The sequence below is a fragment of the Myodes glareolus genome, chromosome X (genome assembly GCF_982192425.1).
Source record: "Myodes glareolus chromosome X, mMyoGla1.1, whole genome shotgun sequence".
Classification (NCBI taxonomy): domain Eukaryota; kingdom Metazoa; phylum Chordata; class Mammalia; order Rodentia; family Cricetidae; genus Myodes; species Myodes glareolus.
This window is the reverse complement of record NC_142053.1, coordinates 51,853,825-51,866,633: the sequence shown is the minus strand read 5'-3', so window position 1 is coordinate 51,866,633 and position 12,809 is coordinate 51,853,825. Positions and strand designations below refer to the sequence as shown.

The 12,809-nt window shown below is 44.5% G+C and overlaps 1 long non-coding RNA gene across 1 annotated transcript in view; it reads right to left on the bottom strand.

Annotated features, from left to right (window-relative positions):
• Nucleotides 1-2,685: 2,685 nt before the first annotated feature.
• Nucleotides 2,686-12,809, bottom strand: part of LOC146889198 (uncharacterized) — a 38,094-nt gene continuing 27,970 nt past the window's right edge. Inside the window, exon 3 of the long non-coding RNA XR_015000182.2 lies at nucleotides 2,686-4,538. This is a non-coding gene — a long non-coding RNA (uncharacterized LOC146889198). The remainder of the gene's footprint in view (nucleotides 4,539-12,809) is intronic.

Sequence of the window (12,809 nt, the reverse complement as noted above, 5' to 3'; positions counted from 1 at the left end):
TGTGTTATTATTAAGGAAGAGGATTTTTTAAATTACAGATGAAAGCCAAAGGAGAGAATTTTCAAGAATAAATGCTGAAATATTGATGAGTGAGCTGAGCTTTTGGATTTGGGACTGAGAATGTTATATGCTTCAGTGCTTATATGGTAGGTAAAAGCAAAATACTAATCATCCTGGTAGCATCTTTAACCACCCTTTCACCTGCTCACCCTTCCTCCTTGTTTCCCTTAATTATCACATAACCCACTTTTAGGCAGGAACAAAACCTGGAACCTTTCAGGGCAGAGCAGCAGGCTGGGAAGCTGAGAACAAGGTTGCACTGGTCCTCCTTTGTGTAACTTCCCCAGCTTCTGACAATCCTGAACCTGTCTCTTTCCTTGCCTCAACAGTATCCCCGCTGCTCTCAGGTTGTGGGACAAGACCCTAAAAAACTATCTAGTCACATTTTTCACATCACTGACTTGTCTAACACTGTTCTGTCTTCTCAGTTGGGGGGTATTTTCACCGGTTGCCTACCAAGTATTCTTCCCTGTAGTCTTACCCATCTGGACTTGGGTGTTCCTCTTGCTTTCTCAAGCAAGACGTATGGAACCACAGTCACTGCCCCTAGGTTTGAGTTAGGAGACCCTTTGTGCGTTTTCTAGGGTCCCTCTCCTTCCATCTCCTCTGCATACCACACTTGCCGATTTCCTTCCCTTTCCCCTACTCTGTCAAGTGCTCCCTGAGAGCAGAGACACATTATCTGCCAAATGTACAGCACAGGATAGGCAATTAGGGAACACATTTTAAAAGATGCACCCTTGGCACCCAGATCCTCAAGTTTACCACCCATGAATCATTCTCTGTCAAGTTAGAATGATAAGTTTGACATCCAGAGAAAGAAGCAGCGTGAGGCAGTGGTGAGAAGGGGAAATGAGGAAGCAGGTTTATTCCCTTGCCCTTTGGGCTCCTGGCCTCACAGTCAGTCATTTGGAATTCTTGGCTAATGGAAGTCATAGTCCCCTGGGGACTGATCCATTGTTGCAGGTCTCACCTCCTCTGTGCCTCATGGGATCCCTGCAAGCTGAAAGCGTGGCAGGGTCAGCTTCCTGGGAGGACAGAGTCTTTCTCATGAGAGGCTACAGCAATGAGCAAATGTCTGGCTGGTCTGATGAAGAGGTCCAACCTTCCGAGGGTGCCTAGGGGCAGACTCTGAATAAAGAAGGAAACAACAAAGGAAGCTGCTGCTTGGTATTGGCAAGAGTCAGCTGAAATGTTAATTTTGAAATTTAGTGTATCAAAAGGGAAGCTGTTTCTCTGAAATGATGGTGGGGGAAGGATATAAAGTTTGTCCAGCCTTGACCTATAGCTGTTTTGCCTTCTCACTACCACAGTATGATGCATACCAATCTTCACATTCCAAAAAGTACTCTATCTTTTCCAGTTTGGCAACTGGAAGCTACTTTGGCATGAAAACTGGCTTCTGTGCATTGCTGAGGTGGTATAGAAGTTACAATAAACAATGTGGTTTCCACATTTTGTCTTGAAAAAAAATCACTTCTTTAAGTGCAGTTTTGTAAGTGCTAAAAGTGAATTAAACACATTTTCACAAATGTTTAGTTCCACAAAAGTGAGCTATCAGTTTCGGTCCTATCCAGTGAAAATTGTAGCTGTACCCTGTTGACCAGCAGACTTCCAGAAGCTTCCATGCGAGCAGCAACATTTCATTATTAGAATGGGTATTATTTGTAAATTCTGTGACTTCTGGACTTCATTTGGGGAGGCAAAAATGGAGAATGGTTTGACATAACTTCCTGGACCTATCCCAATAACTGAGGATGCTGTGGTCCTGATACTGCCCATCTCGCTTATTGAAGTAGATAGTGAACATACTTCAAAAGGTAGGCTGTTTTACAGCCTGAGAAAACTCTCAGGCTTAAGCAAGTCTTTGGAAGCAATGGGATAGGAAGTTGAAAGGGAATGTATGTGGAAATGAAAAACATACCCCTTTAAGAAATCTGCCCATCAGTATTTCTGTTAGATCTCCAAGGAACGTGCTACATCATTTTTCTGTATGTGAAATTTTCTTTTCAAAATCATTTTTAACTTTCAGGAATGTGATAGTTTACGTGAAAGTAGGAGTTCCACTTGGTGCTTGGGAGCATTGGCAGCAGAGACAGGAGGCCATTTAGCCCTCCACATATTGGAAGATGGGACAAAGACTATGGCAGAGTACACCATCAAAGATGCTGGGAATCTCACAGTGCTAGATTCAGGTGGAGCAAGGGAGAACTAAATTGTACATGTTGCATGTGTTCATCCAAGCTTTAGAGAGTGATTGGTTCAAGTTTGATGCTTCAAAGATTTGACCTGCTTTTCATGAAACATTTAGGCCTTTGCAGGACTAATGTGGGATTATAAGCTTCTGAGAGGTCTGTAGAGAGGTTAACGGAGATCCTTTCAGTCTTCAAGGACAGGCCAGATCTCAGCACCAGAACAACATCTCAGTGGGCAACCCTGTTCTAGTCTGTGCAGAAGTTTCATTAAGGTTTCCCACAGAGTTTGCTTTGATTCTCCTCATCTCTTGGCTTTTACAATATTATATTCACTTGTTTGGACGTTGTTGATAATCTGTGGCTGTGGAAAGTGAGAAGCACTTACATAGCAAAAGCAACAGAATTTAGGAAAGTAAGTATTTATTGTATCAAATGGATTTCGTTTCTACTAGTTCATGCATGTGGCATGCGTTTCACAAAGGTGTATTGAGGGCAAGTCATATGGCAGATGTTCTAGATGCCAGAGATGTGATAGTGAACAAAGCAGAAGGCTGTGCTCTTCTGTAGCCTGTATTTTAGTGGGTTAGTAATATAATTCCTTTCCAAGAGGGTTCCTGCATGGATTATCAGGTCCAGACCTGAGCGCCTCTCATAGCATCTGAGCAGATTCCATATTACAGGGCCTAGAAAACAAGCATCTTTTCAGTAGGCATTAGTGAGCTTCATTTCCATCTATTGCAGGATCTACCTGCTCGTGATGACGTGGCTCATCACTCTCCAGACTCCCTGCTAAAGTGCTTATCCTCTCTCTAGTAATCCAGCCATAAACACATTCTCCTCACTGGGACAGTTAGGTGAGATTAGCAGCACTGTTTACCGTGGGACCTCTCTAAGTAGTTTCTAATTGTTTAGGATTGTGGTTGCCTTCCTTTCCCCTTTCCTACCTTTATTTTAGTTTTTCTACCTTCCTTTCCCTTTTCATCATGATTTAATTAAATGTCCACTGTGTTAACTAGGACACCAGACACTGAAGCACCAACAACATAGAGTTACAAAGTTGAATGCCAAGAGTTAGAAATTTAACTGAATGAACATTGTATTAGCCTGACCCTGAACTCCCATAGGGCTTGTCATCTGTGCATGCACATATGTGTACTTGCAGACTAATATCCAAATAGCCTGACGGTGATACTCCTGCTGCTAGCCATTGTTATCCAAGAGCGACTGACTACAGCTGAAGAATTTGGATTTTGATGAGTAAACTTTTTGATTTCCTGCTGTGGTTTCCACGTATACTGTGCTAATGAAGCCCTGTTAGCCAGAATAATTGGAATCCCTAGGTAAGGTGCCAAATGGAACCACTTATTTTTGTACCAGGGATGATTACTCATTTTGTGACGTTTGACTGCATATGGCCCCAAATAAAAAAAAATTCTAATCAATATCAATTACTTACCAAAGATGCTAATCAGATAACAGGCTGCTCCAAACCTCAGCAGGTCACACACATCAACCTACTCCTGCAGTGTCAGCACCCTTCGACACTGAGTGTTGCTTTGAAAACTTTGACTTCTCTTTTCTCCCCATTGTCAGTTTCCTTCTGTAACCTTCACATTGCCTTTCTACCATGTATTGCATCCCACGTGTTCTCTAATCCCCTCACTTTCCACAGCGGTGTGCCTCCTGCTGAGTCAAAGGCAGGTGCTCTTCCACAACCGCAACCCAGTACGACTGCCTTCAATTATGGTCCAGTTTCAGGAGAGACAAATAGGATGCTGAGGTCTTGAGATTTTCAGGTAAGCAGTAGCACAGAGGCAGGAAATCTGCTCAGCCGTTTTACTGTTAGCAAAGGGACCTGGGGGAACCATGTGTTCTCCATGTATTTCGCCAGGTCTACTTATGAAATAGTAAAATGGACTAGAAGACAACTGAGCAGGAATGAGCATTTTAGCCCTGTGGAGAAGCACCCATTAGGAAACTTGGAGTGAGAGCAGGGGAGTTCAGCTTAGGCAGGTGTGCTAGGAGAGAATTTTCCTTGCTTTTTTTCTTTTTCTATTTTTTTAATGGCTCTGATGCTAACAAAATGCTTGCTGTGAATCCATTCAAAATCAAATAGCAGTTAGCAGCAGTCAGAGGAGAAAGCTGAAGTGCTAAGCCTCGGATTGTCTTGCATGCCTGCGTTCTCAGCACTTGGGAGATAGCAGCAGCAGGAAGATAGGATGTTTGAGGTCAACCTGGGATACATAGAGAGGATGAGGCCAGTTTCAGCAAGGTAGCAAGACTCTGTTAACAAAGCAAAACAGATAATAAACATGTGCACAAACAAAACAAAACCCACAACAAAAAATACTCCTCCGCCACCAGAATGCCAGGATCTAGTTGCCCAGAGAAGCTTTTAATCAATGCTGAAATGTTTGCTGTCTGGGGATTCTTCATTCATGAGTCATGCTATAGAATTTAGTCTACTGTAGCCTCTAATGACTCCAAAGGATGCTCCCCGTGACACTGTCCTGCGTGGATTGATTACCTTATCCTGTGGAGACGAAAAAGGAAGCATAGTTATTATGAGAAGTTTCAGGCATTCAAATGGGCTTAAACTGTTAGAGGTAAGGAAGTCACTGTTCCAAGTTGGTGGGGTACAGAACAGTTATCTAATCCATATCCCACTTTGATTTCCCCATATATAGCTATATAATGTTTACAAATTGGCCAAAAAATCAAGATAGACAATAGAAGATAGTATATAAAGCGTCTATTCTGTAACTTGTGGCCAGGAAATATTTAGATGTCTAATGTTTAGTTCTGTACTCTGTCTCTCCACTGCTCTGTACCAGCAAGCTCTTTCAGAGTGTCATCTTCCAGAGATGGACTGAATTCTTCTGATACCCAGCAAGGGCTAAAGATAATCTTTTCATTTAGAAAATCTGGCAGTAGGAAGTATAGAATGCTTGATTCCTCACTGGACTTCATTCCACCATACATCTCCCATGATCTCAGGCGGTGAGTAGAAAGTGGGAAAGAGACAGCATTCAAGTTTTGAAGGAGTCTAAAGCCACCCTGGAGGCTTTTATACAAAGAAACTACACCTTCCAGCCTGTGTTCCCCGGAACGTGGTTGTAGAATAGGCCTTTTTCCCAAAAATCAAACAAGTTGCTATGACCTCAGGAGGTAAAGCCAACCAAGCTTGGCTAACTCTGCAAGGTCAAGTGAGACTAAACTGAATCCTTAATGTTTGCTTAAAGTATTACGGAGCAGTAGTCAGAACCAGTGCTTGCTTCCTTACCAAACTTTGCTGTGGTTAGTGATGAAGTTGTCTCAATCCCAGTGAAGATATCCTTTCTTCCACAAGATAAACCATGAAGAGAATAACTCGTTTTTCAAAGGGGCTTATTTCTTTTCTTTTCAACGTCTCCCCCCCCCCCCCCCCCGCGCGATGCTAGTCCCCTTCAGTCCTGCCTAGTAGCTTGCCTTACCACTAACCATGATCAGAAATGTCAGTAAAATTAACTGTCCTCTTAGGTGATTTAGACATGCCTTCTGACTTATTTAATGGTTGAAACTTTTTTTAGTGAAAAATGGGAAGAAAGACTAATATTTGATAGAAGAGGCCTTTTTTCATGTGGCAAAAGAAGAAAAGTTAGACTTTCCTATACTCTTTAAAATCTTATGCAAAAATCAAGTAAGGTATGGCCAGATCTTTAAGCTCAAATGCAAGTCCTTCTTTGTGAAGGCCACAAGTGTAACCAGTAGAGTCACTGAGGTGAAAGGCTCAGGGTGACGCAAAGAAAGCTCCTCAACGTAGTTTTGTACTGAGGTACCATACTCCATCCATAGTGGGCAGAGAGGCTCTTCTTTATCCCCAAGAAGTAAGCAACCTGTAGTGAAGTGTTTCATTCTCCAAGACACAAATAGTAGGTACATGATGTGGGGAACTGTTGAGTTCCCTGCTTTAAGAAAGCCCAACCTTACTGGGCATGGTGGTACAGGCCCGTAAGCCTAGCATTTTGGGGGTAGAATCAGGTGGTTCAGGAGTTCTAAGCCAGCTTAGCTATATAACAAGTTTGAGGCCAGCCTGGACTACATGAAACCTTGTCTCTAAATGCACAAAGCAAAACAAAACCCATCCTAACAGTTGGTAGATGGCCCGGTACCAGCAGACCCATTCTGCTGGGGGAATGTAGCATCAGAAACTTTTCTATGTAGAAGGGATTCTGGCCATACAAAGTTGACCGCTGTGTGCTAGGCAATTTATATGGTACTTTCGTAGTCATCAATCATTTTGTTTGACTCATAAATATCCTTATTCCTAGAAACAAGCTCAGAAATGGCAACTGACCATCTAGGTCTTATAGATAGGACTTTTGACCCCTACCAACTTCTCAAGTATATGTGGCGGTCTACGACCACCAAAACCTGGCTTGTAGGGCACAATAACTATAAGTATTGAGTGAATGGGAATGAGTGTTTGCAGGCACTGCCTGAAGAAAGAAGAGGCACACAGCTAGGGTTCCTCCACACCTTTTCCGCTCTACTTCTCCTATGAACTTCAGCAAAAGACATGTTGTTTCATGTTGTTGGTGGTGGTGGTAGTGGTGGCATTGACGGTAGTATTTGTATGTGGTTTTTTGGGGGTATTCTATTTATTTTTTTACAATACTTTTTTATTGGCCAACACATACTTGGAATAGTGCCAATGAATGCATTTTCTTTGACCCCCATTATTCTCATTAAGTGATTCAGAATAGCATGTTCCTTAGTTCTCTTCAGAAAGTAGACGACATGGCAGCTTTGGGTAGCCTATTTGGGTTCAGATCTTTCTTCTGCTCCTTATTATGTGTCTTTTTTACAAGGATTTCAACTATCCTAAGTTTCTGTTTCCCAGTTTTGTCTTGTTTGTTTTGCTTTGTTTTTAGACAGGATCTTGCTATGTAGTTCATGCTGCCCTGGACCTCTATGTATCCCAGACTGCCTTGGGCTCCTGACCCTCATGGCCTGGCCTCCCAAGTGCTGGGATTACATGCATGCATCACCACACCCCATTCTCTACCCATTTGTTAACTGAGCAAATCAACTCCAGCAGGGCTGTTATGAATATTAGGTGGACTGAGAGACATTGAGCACTAGAGCATGATCAGATACACAGCAGTTCATAAATGATGGTTATGACTTTCAACCCGGGGGCCCTTCTTTCCTTTCTTTTGCTCTCTGGTCTGAGATGGTTTTGCTATACTGTGTTTCTAGCTCAGTGGTGGGAATATATCAGAACAGAGAATGCGATCCTTACAAGAAATACTGTTTAGAGCTCAGTTAGGGCAACAGCCAGTACTTACTAGGCCATTGGTGCTATGGCTGTAAAGCATCCTAAATGAGGGTGTGAATCTGAAAGAAGGGAGATAGAAATATTGCTAAGGGTACAGAGGACTGGAAATTGGGAGATCAGAAGGAAAAAAGGCAAAGGAGACATAGTAGGGAAGGGAAAAATGGGGAGACAGGAAGAAAAGGATTGCAAAAGATAGTGAAGGGGTAGAACTAAAGAGACACTAAATTGCTCCTGGAACATTAAGCATAAATGAGGGAAAATAAAATTAACATCTTTATTGAAGAGGAAAACAAGGAAGTAGGAAATATTCTTGTTTAGGGAAATCTTATATAGAAAGGAGCAGGTGCTGGGGGCCTTTGGAGGTTGGTTACCATGGTGATGCTATATGTCTTCTTTTCTATTACCTTGTGGTTCTGTCAGCAGATGGTTTCTTTCTGCTTTAGTTTCTAACACCAGGGCGTAGCCCTTATTGAAGCATTGCTGTTCCCATCTACAGTGCTTTTGTTATACTGTGAGATGTACTGGCTGTTGTCTAGCTCCTTTTTGCTAAGTTGCAAGTGTAGGAGGACAATGGAGAAACTGCATACTAGGAAGCTGGGAGGCAGAAGCCTGTGTATACCTCTTTTCAGATGAGTGGAAAGGCACGTTTAGCAGGCCAAGAGCACTTCATGTCTGGGGAGACTGAGAAAATTTTGTAACATCTCTCTTTTATTTAAAAAAAAACAAAAACTTTTTATTGGTTTTTTTTGTGTGTGTGGATTTTACCTCATGCATCCTGATCCCTTTCATCTTCCCATCCCTTCATATCTGCCCTCTGCCCTTAAAACCTCCCCTCAAAATTAAACAAAATAAAATTTAAAAGAAAAGCAACAAACAAACAAACAGTCTCAGCAGGGAAGCTGAAGTGTGGCCCAGTGAGTCGCATTCATCTTTACTTGCAGGTGTTCGTTGCAATGAGTCATGGGTCTGGTTCGAGGCCTCTGGTCTCTGCTACACCACTGGTAATGATCTCTCACTGGGGCTCCTCTTGGATATCCTGTTGTTGTGCTGTTTCGTGGAGATCCTGTAGCTTTGGGTCTGAGCTCTGTCCCCTTCACATGTTCCAGCAGATCACAGATGAGGTGGATGCTGGGGTGGGCTACTTCATAGTCCTGGTTCTGGGCCTGGGTGGTAGCTGGGTTGATCAGCCTGCCTGCTTTCCCTTATCATCACCACCAGGGCAAGTTTTCCAGCACTGCCCTGGCTAGCTCATCCAGTGTAGTAGGTAAAAATGAGCGGGGTCAGTTCTCCTCCTCTCATGCCTAGAGCAGGCTTACCCATACCCACTCTACCAGGGCCAGCTCTACTGTTTTGCCCGGGTGAGGTGCAGGACCCGCTCTCCGAGTGCTACAGTTGTTAAGGGGCAGGAGCAGCTCTCATGCCCTGAGACTAGCTCTCCCTCCTGCCACAGGTAGCAAGGGTGGGTGGGGGAGGGCATCTTTCCATCACCCATGTCAACATATGGCAGACAGAGGTGGGCGGTGTCAGCTCTCCAGCTCTCACATCCTCATCACCTGTTCCCCCACTCGAGTGTGCTGCCCAGGTGAGATACAGGGTCCACTCTCCCATGTGCTGCAGCTGGTGAGGGGCAGTAACATCTCTCTTTTATAGATAAAGTAAGCACCTCCCTGGAAAACTTGGGTCAATAAACATCTTGGGTTGTTCAAGGCTAAGGGATTTCCATGGAAACAGAATTTTCCATATTGTTATAATACTGAGCAGATACTAGGCAAAACAAGATGGTTATCCCTACTTCTTCCCTCTCCCCTATGGGAAAAAAAAAACCCTAAGTTTCAAATAGACACTGAAAGACCAAAGAAGGCTCATGAGGCAAACTCACCATTTGCCTGTGGTATGCAAACATGGGTACTGATTTACTACTAGTTAATTACTGCTAGTTTAGTTTTTGCTATCAACTGATCATCCTCATCTTGCTCATTATGTATCAGGCAATTCTCTGAGGTCAAATATCAAAAGCAACTGAGACGAGGAAAAATGGAAACTTCAAGATCCCATTGTGATCTGCTTCATCAAAGTCATGGTCACAGTGCAGCCCAGACATCTGTACTTTTTCAAGTTTTTATGATTTCCACCAAATATGACATGGGTTCAAATGGGGGAATGCTTTTTAGACAACTACAACCCAAAGAACACTCAGCCTTCAGAGAACTTGATTCCTCCAATGCAAAAGCTCTACGAACACCTTGGCCCCAGGGTGAATCCCTACTACTCTTGCCATCTGCGCTCCTCCACACTTGCATGAATGTTGCTTTGTTTTTCATGGGAACAAGATTAAAACACCATGTCCTCAGAGTTCTTTCCTGGCCCCTTACTTTGTCTTTCACCCTGTCACTTTGTTTCATTGCCTTTGTTGGATTTTGTGATCCCACACATTACTGTGTACATGAGTGCTCATTCTCAACAGGGTCGAGACCAGGCCTGTTTCTCTCACTCCTGCACATTTGCAGTATCTAGCATGGTAAATATGACAGCTAAGTATTGTCGAATCATTATACACATGACCGAGTTGACGAAGAGGCACTGGGGCCCATCTTAGCCTGTGAAACAGTGCTAAGAGGCCATGTTTCCATGGGGCCAGTCCTACATGGTCTCTTTGCAAGGCCTCTAGCAAAACTCCCTTGTCCAGATGGGAGGGTGGCTACAAGCTATCTGTGCCCTCATGTGGGAGGAGACAGGAGAAAGAATGAGATTCCCAACTCTGTTCTCTTCCTCCCGTCATGACATTAATCCCATTGGGAGGACCCCACACTCATCATTCAGTGAGCCTCATTAACCCCCAAAGTCATTGGATTTAAATGATCATCATGCTGAGTGGGGGTAAGGGCTTCAGCATATGAATTTTATGAACATCCAATCCTTAAAGTCATTAATAGGTCTAGAGAGATAGTTTAGTGGGTTAGAGTGTTTGCTTCACAAGCAGGAGAACCTGACTTCAGATCTGTAGCACCTACCTAAAGCATATGCCCTGTCTGCACATTTCTGTAACCCCAACATTGAGGTAGGTAGGGGTGGAGAGAAGAGGATGCCTGGGTCTTGCTAGCTGCCGGCATAGCAAATAAAATCTCCAGGTTCAGTGAGAGACCTTTTCTCAAGAGAGTAAGACAGAGAGCAATTGAGGACACTCTGGCTTCCACACTTCCCACACCCATCCCAACACACATATACAGACAAGTATGCACCACACACATAAACAGCAAAGTATAATGGGCTGAAAGGTGACTAAGCAAACAGAAGCAAAGGAGCCTTACATTGCACCCCAGAAACATAACAAGCAGCACAACCAGTATCTTGGGAAAGAGAAAAGGGAAGACCCTCAGCTCCTGCTGACCAGTACCCGAGAGCAGGGGAAGGGAACCAACTGTTTCTTGCTGTATCTCTTGGCCTACCTGCTCTGCATTCTCAGCCCCCGAAACAGCCCTCACCATTTATTGCCTGCAGTCTGGTGAGAGATGGGAGCACCGGTCCCCATGCAGTATTTCCACAACTGAATATATTCTGAAGGGCCGCCTTAGGCAACTCGCGAGTGAATGTCATGTTCCTTCTGCAGAGACAGCTGAGAGCACCTTGCAAGGTGAAGCTCTAGGGATCAAGGGCTGCGGCCTCTGATGAGTACCCCGCATTTCTGAGTATTCACCAGGGCCCAGCACTCTTCAGTAGTCTTTGAGATATGTGCTGCTGTTGTCTTTCCTTAGGGATGAGGAGCCTGGGACTTTGGCAGAGAAGATGGGTTGTCACTGTCACACACTCAGAGGAGCCAGAACTATACTGTGATCCTCATGTCCTGTCCATAGAGCTCATGATCAGAATCCCCTTGCAAGAATGTGTGCTGTCTGCTATGTAAGGAGAGGACTCGGGCTACGGGAGGCCAGCCAGGGTCCTGGATTCAGACAGTCAGTTAATGCTAGCCCTGGAATCAGCAGTTAGGTCCCATTCCCCTCTTCAGCTCTCCTCTATCTCATGACCCCAGTGTCTCTAACTATGATAACGTGTCCTGTGTCTCCAACCACATAGGGTGCAGCCAATCTAGACAGGGTACAGAGGTCTTGTAAGTCCCAGTGCTAGATCACCCGTGAGTGCTCAGTACTCAGAAGACTCCAGAACTGTGAGTCCATGGTGAGAGTGGGCCCTTCAGGTCAGACCAAATTAGTGGAGAAGGTTGTGAGCCCCAACCACCGCCATGGTCACCCCACAGTCACTCTGTGGATGGCATCTTCCAGAGGTTCCTTTCAGCCTCCCTTTTGTGCTAAGGTGACAGCTGCTGGCCTTGCTATCGGCCTTCCTCTTAGGCTTTCCCTCTGTCTTAGCTGTGGGGGCTGGATGGAGTTGGTCACCCCCACCCAGGGCTTTTAATGAGAGGTATTTGGTTATGCCCTGGCAGCAAAAATGAATAATTCAGCAAAGGAAGCCCAGGAATGTTAGTGTTTCCAAGCGGATTCCCTTGACAGTGGGAGAAGCAGAGAATCAAGGCATCTTATGGGGGTGGGGTGACAGCCACCGAGGGAAGGAGCAGGAGGAGGGACGTGCAGGAATCACTAGCAGAAATCTAAGAGAGCCTTGTCAAAATCTCTTTTGTCATTTTGGAGTTAAGCTGATTTAGGCTGGTATAAAATGCCCACTAAGCTGTGGCTTTTGCTTTGTCAAGGAGTGGTCTCTTAATGGCCATTGTCTCATTGTCTGTCTCCAGAGAGCGGTGTTGTCATCTCTGGGTGGGAGTTAACCTCTTTTCTTAATTCATTGGGCTTTCCAACTGATTAAGATGACTGGTGCGGGGGAGGGGGGATACAGAAGGGAAGGACAGGCATTCAGGGTTTTTTTTTAAACAACATTTTAGTTTATTCTTTGAAAATTTTTCTACAATGTATTTTGAACTCCTCCCGGCACCAGCTTCCCATGCCTTCCCACCCATCTTGGTGATTTCTTTGTTTTTAACCTTCTTTCCCTATTGAGTCTAGTTTGAGTTGCCCAGCCGTTCTTCAGGTGGGGCTTGTCTTGGTCTGTGTCAACCTACCAGGGGTCACCTCATTTAAGAAAACCGACTCTCCCTCTCCCCACAGCTATCAAATGCCAGTAGCTCCTCAACTAATGGTGGGATTGCATGCCTCCCTCCCCCTCGTATGCTGCAATTCTTTCTGGCTGTAGCTTGTGTGGGTCTTGTCCTTGCTGCCACAGTACCT